This window comes from Triturus cristatus, chromosome 10 (genome assembly GCF_964204655.1).
Source record: "Triturus cristatus chromosome 10, aTriCri1.1, whole genome shotgun sequence".
Classification (NCBI taxonomy): domain Eukaryota; kingdom Metazoa; phylum Chordata; class Amphibia; order Caudata; family Salamandridae; genus Triturus; species Triturus cristatus.
The window spans coordinates 1,079,289,884-1,079,302,963 of NC_140593.1; the positions used below are offsets into that span (position 1 = coordinate 1,079,289,884).

The 13,080-nt window shown below is 39.2% G+C and overlaps 1 long non-coding RNA gene across 2 annotated transcripts in view; it reads left to right on the forward strand.

The window, feature by feature from the left end:
* The window catches only part of LOC146796594 (uncharacterized), a 201,071-nt gene that overhangs the window by 175,270 nt on the left and 12,721 nt on the right, over positions 1-13,080 (forward strand). Inside the window, exon 5 of one of the 2 annotated variants that reach the window (XR_014969942.1) lies at positions 9,887-10,018. The exons of the other annotated variant lie outside the window; for it this stretch is intronic. This is a non-coding gene — a long non-coding RNA (uncharacterized LOC146796594). Of the gene's footprint in view, positions 1-9,886; positions 10,019-13,080 lie in introns of those variants that run through there. 2 annotated transcript variants of the gene reach the window in all.

Genomic DNA, 13,080 nt, shown 5'->3' on the forward strand with positions numbered 1-13,080 from the left:
GTCTCGCCTGACCCAGCGCATGCGCTGGTCTGGCGAGACTTATTGAGAGGGCTCCAAAAAGTGCTACCAGGCCAGCCTAGGGCTACAGTGCATGTGCGCGGGCGCGCGCGCCACTTTTACCGCGATTACTTTCACTTTAGCGACCGCACGGCCGCTTTGATGTTTGATCGCGATCACTTTCACTTTTGCGTTTGATCGCGATTGCGATCACTTTCACTTTTGCGGCCGCACGGCCGCTTGGCATAGCCAATAGGTCTCGCTTTTGGGACCTTATAAGTGTTAAGTTATGCAACTGTTGCATGGCTAAACACTTATAAGGTCCCAAAGGCGAGACCTATTGGCTATGCCAATGCTTGTTTTTCTTTGTCTTTTATCTCTGGTGGGCTGGTGCAAAACCAGCAAAGAGGGTGGAATTCCCCAAGGTTTCGTATCTGCTTACTTGGTTAACATAATAAATAGCCCACCTTTACTCCTTACCATAATCTGTGGGGGAGAAGGTTTAAACACATTAAAACATATCTATTTACAAGGCAGGTCCCTAATTGTTTTAATACATGATGTGCCTATTTAGACACATACTTTATCAAAACAATTAGGGACTTGCCTTGTGATGACCGTCATCCTCATTACAGGGGCTATGATGAAGAAGAGGAGAGCAATACGAATTTACCAGTAACTAATCAGGGCAGTTCTACCTATCTACCTATTGGAAACATGGCAATCTGAAAATGGCATGTCAAAGTTCAGGCACAAAGGTCATTACAAACTGGCATACGTCATTGGACAAGAACATGATAAATACAGAAAAGTGCAGTCCCAGGTCTCTCTGTTTTGAGCACGCATAATGCTAATTGGACATTCCCGTTTTACAGCTTTTTCAATATATTGATGATTGTAAGGGCCAGCAAATCAATACAACAAGGTCAGGCAAACCAAAACCGTGTGGTTACACAGTGGACGTGATAGGATGTAAATACAGTGTTTTACATAACAGATGCATTGCCTGTTTCATTTTTTCACATTCCTTTTTTTCTACGCTCTTTCCCCTGAAATTTATTGTTGGTTTTTTGCACATTTTAGTCTAACAATTCATTTTTTCGTTGATGTATGAATATTTAGAATTTAGTGAAATGTATAATAAAACCTAAAAGCAGAGGGTACGGGTACATCCTGGATTATTCTTTCATTTTTTGGGTTTATTATGCACAAAACTGCGAATCGTATCGTCTAAATTCAAGATGAAAAGGATCGAACTAGCAGAGACAGAAAAAGCCAAAGCAGGCCAACAAGATTTGTAAAAACAACTAAAAACTGTTAAAAAACAAATATTAGAATTGATACTTTTGGTTTAATTCATTGATATGTCCTGTGGGGCACTCTCTGTGGCAGAACGTGCTAAAATAGAGAGCTTCTCTTATTGTCTGGAGAATAAAAGTATGTTTAGGTTTTTAATTCAATTTATCTTTTCAGTATTACTGAAATATTTGTTTCATTCTTTGTACAGTGTCTAAATATCCCTCGTGGGCAATAAACCTGCAGTATAACAAGAATAAATCAATCAAAAAGACACATCTTCAGCGTTCTAAGCAATAATTGCCCGCAGACATCTTTCCCAGCTCGCCTGGGTTGGCTAACAGGCCTGTTTTAATATTCATCCTGCCTCCAGGCCAGTGATGTTTCAAAGATTTTGGTCGAATGGCAAATAACTCCTCATTTTATCGGAAAGAGCTTGGTGATAATGGTCTGGTGGGTTACTCCTCCTCCCAGGCGTGTGCTTCTAACCACAATGCACCTCTCCATGGGTGCTGTAAGCCGCCCCATGATCCTTCGCCCACCATTGTGCGACGAATAATGCCATAGGATGGGTATCCATTTGGGGTAACGAGGTGACAGAAAATAAGGAAATGATATCCATAATAATGACCACGTGAACTTGTTGATATCAGATTCTCCATATTTAGATGCTGACAAACTTGGAGACATTGCAAGAAATTCAGTGAATGCACAGCAGTGCTTCCGTTCACACAAAAACATGCATTTGAAGAGGGAGACAGAATAAGCTGCAGGCAGTTGGTGTTCTTTTAATGTAAGGAAAAACAAAAACAATGTTTACTTTCTGTTGAATATATCCATTTTAAATCGTGTGTTTACAGATCATAAACTTCATGGGGCTTATTTACAAGTCTCTTGCGCCACCGGTGCGTCACGTTTCATGACGCACCGGCGAAGCAACCTGCTGCGTGATATTTACAAGCACACGTAAAGCCACTCTGCGTGGCTTTACGAGTGCTTATAAATATCGCCCTTTTTCACGCAACACCCATGTCCACTGATGCATTTCCAGATTTACAAGCAATCGTAAACCTGGAAATGCGTCAGAATGCTACGCCATCCCAGGGGTTGCGTAGCGAGGCGCAACGAGGAGAAATGTTTTAATTTCCCCTCGTTTTTTTCCTTTTTCAATGCGTGCTGCCTTCTACAGCACGCATTGGAAGGGGAAATCACCTCAATTGATTGTTTTTGTGTAAGAAGAGTCAAACAATCTCCCCATGACGCAGGCATCGTTGTACCAAGGGTGCCTGCACTGGCACATGGCAGCAGTTTGTACGCCAGCGCAGGTAAAAAGCACAAAGATGCTACATATTGTTGTAAATATGTTGCATCCCTGTGCTTTGAAACTAACGCAGCACGACACAGCAAAATGACTTGTGGCACCGCGCTACTTTAGTTTCTTGTAAATTGGGCCCCTTGTGATCTATCTATCTATCTATCTATCTATCTATCTATCTATCTATCTATCTATCTATCTATCTATCTATCTATCTATCTATCTATCTATCTATCTATCTATCTATCTATCTATCTGTCTGTCTGTCTGTCTGTCTGTCTGTCTGTCTGTCTGTCTGTCTGTCTGTCTGTCTGTCTGTCTGTCTATCTATCTATCTAGCAATCTATCTAGCTACCTTTCTATCTATCTATGCACATAGGTATATATATGTTTATTACAATCCATGACAGTGGCACTGTAGGTATAGATCTACTCTATGGGACAGGCACTGTTGATGCCCAGCACTGTGGAAGCATGGGATGTTCTCATGCTCTTACACCCCTCCTAATGACACACAGGATAGTCAGCATGCTCCATACAGCAGCCACGCCTCCTCTTTGCCTCTGTTGACGCACTGTCCCATTCCTCTTCTACGTCTTCTCTCTGTCCTCTGGGAACAATTGCGGGAGTGTGGGGGGTAGGGCAGTGGTCAAAGTGGTCAGGATCTGAGGGGCACAACGTTCCCATACTTTTTTAATTTAAGAAAAACAGTTCCCCTACTTTTTGTGAATAGACAGACATCCTGGGACTGTTAATTCAGAGAGTTGAAATGCTTTAGCTGCAGTGTGAGGCAGAAGATCTCCTGTGCTGTGAAACTGAGGGAGGAGCAGACAGGTGAACAAGCCTTCCTGCCAGGGTGCCTGCTTACCTAAAAGAAATGTAAATGTGTACAACTGTTCAATCTGCAAATGTAAATGGTGCTTAGAAGCCGATATTGGCTTCAATTGATGGAATCACTAGAAGCTTCCTGATAACACAGATATATTCTTCTTATTGTAAGGGAGCTACCAACTGAGCTGTGAAGTGTGTGCTTTTAAACGACCATATGAACAAAAATGCAGTATGTACCACCTGGGTATTGCTCAAATCTATATTTTGGAAGCACTTTTTTATCCTAAACTTTTGCACATTTTGTAGGAGTCTATCTCATACTGTATGTAATTCAAGTTTAAAATAATGACGTACATAGCCACAGTGCTTTCTGTCACAGACTGGAGCCTCACCAATAAACATACACAAGTCACTGTTCTCAACTGCACCAACCAGGATTACATTCTTTGGCTCTCTGGTTGCGGATACAGACCTCTGCAGTGCATTAACTAACAGAGGTTTCAAAATGTCCAATAGTGCATTTCCCACTGATTAACTTAACTTGCTTTTATTTCTATTTAAGCTATGTCTTATTTTATATGTAGATACCTGAAGGTGAAATACCAAAAACAGTTTTAGAATTTATTTATTTTAGCCACGCCTTTAATCCCACTCCATCGTGCTCACTCACCCCCTCCCCTTTGTGCACAGCATCATAGCGCCCTTACTTTTTTTAATGTGCTGCGACCACCGGGGGGAGGAGGGGAGGAGCACGTGGCTTCTGCAGATCAGTCGCCTTGGCCTTAGATTGACCATTTCCTCAGAGCCCCACTGTTGTGCAGCCTCATTAGCGCTCTTAAGATTCACGCTTAAACTGGAAGGCCTTGAGTAGGTAGCCCCTACCATGGTGTCCCGTGTCCCCCAATTGCCCAGCTGCTGCCGAATTTTACAGGCAGTGCAATGTGACCCGAACCCCATGAGGAGCCTGAATTCAAGCTGAAATGGCTCCAGGCACTGAAGAGGAGGACAAGATGAGAAGAAAAGAAGAAAGGACTTGTGCCCCGTTAGATAATATTCAAACAGGCACAAAGGGATCAATCAGGCACTGTGGTCTAGGGAATGGTAGAATGAGATTTAACAGGCACTAAGAGAGAAGACCTCGGGGGTTCAAATCAATTCAATTAATTCTCAAGAACAAACCAACTTAAGTTAAATCAAGACATAAGGAAGCGGGCAGCGTGAGAATGCCTTTATAGGAGGCGATGGGGTGCTAACAATCATTCTAAACCCTTTGGAGTCTATATTGTAATTTCTATTTTTTAATGGGTTGGAAACCTGAATTTACTTTCATTCAATTTTAAGAGAGTGGAGATGCCATGTTGTAAGCTCACTTGCTACTTTAGTGCTAGTCCTTTGCTTTTTTGGCTTTTATAAATATTCTGAAACAATTTTCTTTGGTAAGCAATTATTATAAAATGCATCCTCATAGTTTATTTTTGCAGCAAGCTCAACTATGTAAGCATAATACAAAGATGCACGCCAATGTAACCAAACTGCCATGTCAAAATCTGGTGCAATGAAGACAAATGCAAAAAGAACAATTGACGGACAGAATGCAGAACAATGTCATACATTCACCCCGTTACAGAGATCTGGGCCTAAATCAATAGATTTTTGCTCCCCATGCCATTCCACTTTGAACCCAGCCCAAACTGCCAGGCCAGGTCCTCCCTAGACTGGAAACAAGCATCCTGGGACCGGTTTCGGGGTTTCACCCCTCATCAGCCAGGATAGGTTGACTCCAGTGGCATGGAGAGCACGGGACCCACGTCTAGGCATACCCATCCCACTCGGGGTGACAAATGCAAAAAAAACCAATTGATGGACAGAATGCACAACAATGTCATACATTCACCCCAGTAGAGATCTGGGCCTAAATCCATTGCATTGTTGCTCCCCATGCCATTCCAGTTTGGACCAAGCCATATGCAAAAAAGTCTTGACCCTGCACTCGGAGTGAGCTAAATAACGATGATATATTCCACCCAGTACTGTGACTGGGGGTGAGTGTCTGAAAAGTTTCAGCACTCCATCCATCATCTCCATGTGTTTGCTTTGTTTGCCTTAAGTTGGCAGGGTATGCCCAGATGTGGGTCCCTTGCTCACTTTGCCACTGGATTCAAGCTAGCCTGGCTGATGAGGGGTGTTACCCTGAAACCGGTCCCAGGATGCTTGTTTCAGGTTCAGAGAAGACCTGGCTTGGCAGTTCGGGTTGGACTGTTCCCATGAGGCACGGGGTTAAGACTGATTTGCATATAGATGGATCTGAACTGCGGTGGCGAAGTGAGCTAAAGTACGATGATGGATTCAACCCAGATCTGTGACTGGGGGTTGGTGTCTGAAAAGTTTCAACACTCCATCAATCATCTCCTTTTGTTTGCAACAAAGACTAAGCAAGAGATATTGCTGGACCTCTATGAGGAAATCGAGGCAACTCAAGCCGACACTATGGAGGCAATTGGGTAAACCCACTAATTACATACCAAGAGCCCTCCTTCAACTTGTAAAAACAAAGTGTAGAGTGAACCAAATGTATTCCTTTAAAGCTTAACAGTTTGTAACTCCAATTTGGCAAAAAGTGTTTCCAGTATTCCACTATGACCACCTATAATTATGAACCAAAAGACAAAATCAATGCCTAACCTAGTGGCGACCCCCTGGAACACCTTGCTAATCATACCTGCTCTTCCTGAGAATTCTTTACCATCTAATATCAGTAATAGAACCCATTCAAAGAAAGAGTTAGATAAGATTATGTGGGAGCGGAACCACAATCATTTTCTGAACCCCAACATCTTATGCACCCCAATTTTTACCTTAGATAGTTCATCTCCAGGATCTGTCATTGGTCTAGTGACAAGAGACCCCCCTCCTCATCAATAACTCAATAATTTAGCAGAGTAGAATTCAAAATAGAAACTGGGACTGCTCAAGAACTGAGTTCTAGATCAGAGTTAAGTTTCAATATTTAATACAGAATTGTTACATAAACAATAAATGTATAATCTAGATTTATATTCTTATTATTTTATTATTTGCATCTTTATCAAACTTTAAGCAATATTGTATCCATTAAAAACACTTTTCATTACATATCATTGTACACATTTTCATAAAAACAAACATTTCAAGAATGGTATCTTTTACAGTATTTCTTTCAACAGTTGTTAGCAATAATCAAATGAATTTTATATACTTCTCAGTACATATCATAATATTAAAAACATGATTTTTATTAAAACAGATTAACGGTGTCCTCTTGTCGACGCGTTTCGGTGTATCTTGTAGTTAAAAACACCTTCTTCAGGACCCACAACATAAAATCACAAAGTGCTCTTTATATCAAACCAATAAATCTAAAAATAAAAATAAAAGATAAATACAATTAGATGCCGAACGTGTGCTCAGAATTGAATTTTCTTTGGTTCAATGTATTTCTTCATCATAATACTATAGCGTACAGCTACACAAAAACCTCCATGCTCAACGCTAAAGTGCAATCACGTCAATACATGTCAAAAACCTGATTCTACAGTATACATTACATTGCACATATTGCTCAACCCTCTATGACAAATACATTAATTCTGTCAACAAGGGTATAGTATTCTGGAGCGGTATCTAACTCATATTTTGACCCTAATAGCTTACCCTCATTGGGGATTAGGTGTGGAGTACGTTGTAGAAATGTAGTACTATTTTTGTAAATCCCTCTGTATATATCTTCGTCAGACCATAGAATCTAGGGAAATTTATGATTTTAATAATGCTATTAGCAATCAGGCTCCAGTGCAAGAAGTGTACATTAACCTCATAAATTATTTTACTATACTTACATAAAATTTATGACTTCATATTCTTATACTTTTTGAAGAATGATGGGGGTATAGATTTCCTTCACCCTATTTAATTAAAGGATATATACAATTTCAATGAATATAATCAATTTGCAGCTAGACCTATTTTTTAGTGCAAGATTTACATGAATTCACTCACCCGTAAGAAGCCAATGTTTTCACAAATTTTTCTAAATCGTAGCCTTTTTTGTAGTTAAAAGCCGGTATTGAAGAATGATGAGGGGTACAGATTTCCTTCACCCTATTTAATCAATGAATATCTACATAATTTGAATAGATGCAATCAATTTGCATTTACACCTATTTCTTAATGCAAGATTTATATAAATTCACTCACCCGTGAGAGGCCAATGTTTTCAAAATATTTTCTAAATCGTAGCCTTTTTAGTTAAAACCCGGTACGATGTCCCGCCTTTGAAGATACTACTGCCTTTTTTCAATTTGGTCAGAAGTAGACTCCTAGAGTTAAAGTCAAAAAACATCCAAAGTGGTGATTTTAGTTAATAAGTCAATCCCTATTTAGCCTACTAGGCTCCCTTCAGACATTTATTTAACAACTACACACCTAATTAGACCCTACTTTCTAGATGTTTTAAAGAGTTCAGACGCACTAGACATTCAATTTATTGTGTGTGCCAGTCAAAAGTTTACATACTTGCATTGACAGATTAGGCTGAAATAACTTATTTCTCCATATTTCAGATTCTCAAAATACACTACACATTCGTAATGCAGTTTATTCTTCAAATGCCACTTATTTGTTTAATCTGATAACAGACATTATTTTCCTTCGTTCGAAAAATAACACTGAGTCAGAAATTGTCACAGCGTTATCTCTTATTACGAGTCAATTTCATCATAATAAAGCCCGCATAACAAGGTTGTGTTGCGGATTGACTTCCAAGAAATAGTAGCCATCAGCCTTTCATTTTGACCAAAATAATAAAAAATATATATAGAAAACAACCCAAAGGTCTATGCGCATGTTAGTTTCCACCTATAAAGCATTACTTCAGCATTCGAGCCCCCGTTGGTGCATCTAAAAAATAAGCTTACATCCCTCGTTTGTAAAAACGCCTGTTAACTACGCGGGAGCTATTAAGTCTCCTTACCGTATTCGACGCGCAGCGTCTCTGCTACCGGGATTCTGATTTATCAAGCAAAAAGCAGCACCGCCGTGTTGCTCGCATATAAATGCTCTGCTCGTGCGTCAACGTGCGTGTTGATGCTACATGCAGCCATTTTAGTAGTTTGAATTAATGTATAGTCGAGTGATCCCTAAATAAACTTTATTGAACCAATATTGTCGCGCACACCGACGTCCTATATTAACTATTATTTTAACATAGATAATTCTGTGATCCTAATATTGAACATAACATAATTTATATCTGTTGGCACATAATGTTATCAGCGATTTGGCTTTGAACATATGTTGTAATTGTGCCTCTCTAAAGTTATAGCAACATCTGCGATTTTACTTCAGTCCTAGATATACTCGTCAGATTGTTATCTATGCTTTTGTACAGATTTTATCAACTACATTTATTACACTCAGACCTAATAACTATGATATCAACTCTGCCACCATTGGCATATTTGTAGTTCTTACTACTAAGTAACAAATTCCTTGGTATTATGCAGCCTCTATACACCACCCAACTGTTTTTTTAAGTATTGTTATATATGTATCTTAATGTGCTGGCTGTATATCTCTTTGCTTACCTAGTTTATTAAAAAAAAAATTATAAAAAAAAATATGTAAACACAATTTTAAATAAAAAATTAAATTAAAAAATAAATAAAAGAGATAAACTAAATCTGATGGTAATCTCAGGTTGATTATTATGTGGGTACTCATAACTCTACATCAATTTTCAATGTGCTCATCTAATGAGTCTTTCCCACTCCTCTCTATTGTTAAAGCCCGGATGGTAGGTTTTAAATTTGGACATGTAAATCTTGCACTAAGAAATAGGTCTAGATGCAAATTGATTATATTCATTGAAATTGTATATATCCTTTGATTAAATAGGGCGAAGGAAATCTATACCTCCATCATTTTTCAAAAAGTATAAGAATATGAAGTCATACATTTTATGTAAGTATATTAAAATAATTTATGAGGTTAATGTACACTTCTTGCACTGGAGCCTGATTGCTAATAGCATTATTAAAATCATAAATTTCCCTAGATTCTATGGTCTGATGAAGATATATACAGCGGGATTTATAAAAATAGTACTACAGTTCTACAACGTACTCCACACCGAATCCCCAATGAGGGTCAGCTATTAGGGTCAAAATATGAGTTAGAAACCACTTCAGAATACTATACCCTTGTTGACAGAATTAATGTATTTGTCATAGAGGGTTGAGCAATATGTGCAATGTAATGTACACTGTAGAATCATGTTTTAGACATGTATTGACATAATTGCACTTTAGCGTTGAGCTTGGAGGTTTTTGTGTAGCTGTACGCTATAGTATTATGATGAAGAATTACATTGAACCAAAGAAAATTCAATGTATCTTTTATTTTTATTTTTAGATTTATTGGTTTGATATAAAGAGCACTTTGTGATTTTATGTTGTGGGTCCTGAAGAAGGTGTTTTTAACTACAAGATACACCGAAACGCGTCGACAAGAGGACACAGTTAATCTGTTTTAATAAAAATCATGTTTTTAATATTATGATATGTGCTGAGAAGTATATAAAATTCATTCGATTATTGCTAACAACTGTTTAAAGAATTACTGTCAAAGATACCATTCTTTAAATGTTTATTTTTATGAAAATGTGTACAATGATATGTAATGAAAAGTGTTTTGAATGGATACAATATTGCTTAAATTTTTTATAAAAAGGCAAATAATAAAATAATAAGAATATAAATCTAGATTACGTGTTGCTATATTTGAAATGTATGTACTTTTTCTTTGGTTCACTGTAGTATGCATATAATCTCATTGTAGGAGTAGTAAACAACACAAAAGGGAAACCTTTATCTTGAGTGATTACAATACCCGGTCCCTTTTGGTATAGCCTGGGAAACTCTCTTTTTTTTTTGGACAATAGTTACAGCTCTAGGAGCTGGAGAGTAATTTTGTGAGTGCAATGGACACTCTTCGTACGTTTGGGTTTTCGGAAGACCAATTCAACAAAATAATAAGCGGCACTTCTAAAACAATTAACACTGTAACCCTATCAAAAAATGATGATGAAAAGTGGAATAATTTGTGGAACCTTAGGAAGAAAATTATTCGCACAGAGCTACACTCAGATGTTATAATTGAGTATTGTAAAAAGGGAATTATTCCTAAAGGGCTACAAATTAACCCCTTTGCTGCTAGGCCTTTTCCCCCCTGTGCGAAGCCTTTTTTGGGCTGTTTGGGGTAGTGCACGCTTAGGCCCCTGTAACGTTTTGATCATATAAGGTATCCACGCCAAATTTGCGTCCTTTTCTTCCAACATCATGGGGATTCTAAAGGTACCCAGGGTTTGTAGATTCCCCTGGAGGGGTCCCAGAAGTTAGCCAAAATACAGCAAAAAGAAAATTGGGGGGGGGGGAAATGGGAAAAACGGGCTGCAAATGAAAGCGTCTGGGTTTTTCTCTGCAAATGGTATCATAAAAAGGGTTTTTGGGGCTGAGATCACCATTTTCACAGCTTTTAGGGAATGACAGAAGTTTGTCAGAAAACCAACATTTTTTACACAGTTTTGGCATTTTTCTGGGACATAGCCTATTTTTGCTATTTTTTGTGCTTTCAACCTCCTTCCAGTTAAGGGTAGAAATGGGTCTGAAAGCATTAATGGATCCTGAAAAGCTATACATTTTTGAAAAGTAGACGGAATTCTGAATTCAGCAAGGGGTCATTTGTGTAGATCCATCAAGGTTTCTTTATAGAAACTAACAGTTAAATAAAGGAAAAAATGAAAATTAGTTGAATAAAATAGCCTTTTGTGTCAACGTTTTTACCTTTAACTTCTTCTGATTATGACTGCTCTTTGAAAGCAATATACCGTTACATCCGCTGGACATTCCTGGTTGTGGGGATATATAGGACTTGTAGGTTCACCAAGAACCCGACGAACCCAGAGTCAAAAACTGAGCAGCAATTTGCAATAGTTTTTTATTATGTTTCGGGTATATAACAATTATTGTGGGAAAATGTATACATGGAAAAATCGGTATGAAAGACACCTATGTATTTCTAAAATGGGAACAATTTATAGAGTTTAGAACCAGTACATATTTGCACATTTTCGAATTGGAATACTCATACTAGCATGAGAATTATCGGTCATTTTTCTAAATGACTTCTTTTTTACACAAAGTCTTTCATTTGGAAGGCAGAAACGCATCAAAAATCAATAGGTAATAACAATTGCTTTACAAACCTAAATTACCCCAAGTCTCCCAATAAAAATGGTACCTCACTTGTGTGGGTAGGCATAGTGCCCACGACAGGAAATGGCTCAAAACCCAACGTAAACACACCACATTTTCACAATGAAAATTTACCCTTTTTTTGTGAAGTGTCTAGCTGTAGTTTTTTAACACTAGCTCTGCCGGCACCTAGTGAAATGTTGCAAATCTATACATTTTTAAAAACTAGACACCCAGGGGAATTCAGGATGGGTTGACTTGACTGCCTCCCACCAGGGTCTGTTACCCAGAATCCCTTGCAAACCTAAACAATTGTCCAAACAAACATATTTTCTCCACATTCCTGTGGTGGAAAGTTCTGGAATCTGCGTGGCTCCACAAATTTCCACCCACCCCGCGTTGCCCAAAGTCTTACGAGAGAAACGGTACCTCACTTGTGCGGGTCGGCCTAGTGCTTGCGACAGGAAACGGCGCAAAATGCAACGTGGTCACACCTCAATTTCGCAGTGAAAAATGAGCCTTTTTTGGCAAAGTGCCTAGCTGTAGTTTTGAACCCTAGCTCTGCGGGTACCTTAGGAAACCTAGCAAACCTATACATTTTTTTAAACTAGACACCCAGGGGAATCCAGGATGGGGTGACTTGACTGCCTCCCACCAGGGTCTGTTACCCAGAATCCCTTGCAAACCTAAACAATTGTCAAAAAACATATTTTCTCCACATTTCTGTGGTGGAAAGTTCCGGAATCTGCGTGGATCCACAAATTTCCACCCACCCCGCGTTCCCCAAAGTCTTACGAGAAAAACGGTACCTCACTTGTGTGGGTCGGCCTAGTGCTTGCGACAGGAAACGGCGCAAAATGCAACGTGGTCACACCTCAATTTCGCAGTGAAAAATGACCCTTTTTTGGCAAAGTGCCTAGCTGTAGTTTTTGAACCCTAGCTCTGCGGGCACCTTGGGAAACCTAGCAAACCTATACATTTTTTTAAACTAGACACTCAGGGGAATCCAGGATGGGGTGACTTGACTGCCTCAAACCAGCGTCTGTTACCCAGAATCCCTTGCAAACCTAAAAAATGTCAAATAAAACACATTTTCCCCACATTTCTGTGGTGGAAAGTTCCAGAATCTGCGTGGATCCACAAATTTCCACACACCCCGCGTTCCCCAAAGTCTTATGAGAAAAACGGTACCTCACTTGTGCGGGTACTTGGGCCTTCCGGTCCTAGGAAGCTTGTTTCCGGTCCAGGGAAGGCATGGCTTGGCAGTTCGGGCTGGACTGTTCCCATGAGGCACAGGGTCAGACTGATTTGCATATGGCCATGTCTGAACTGGGGTGGCAGAGTGGGCTAAAG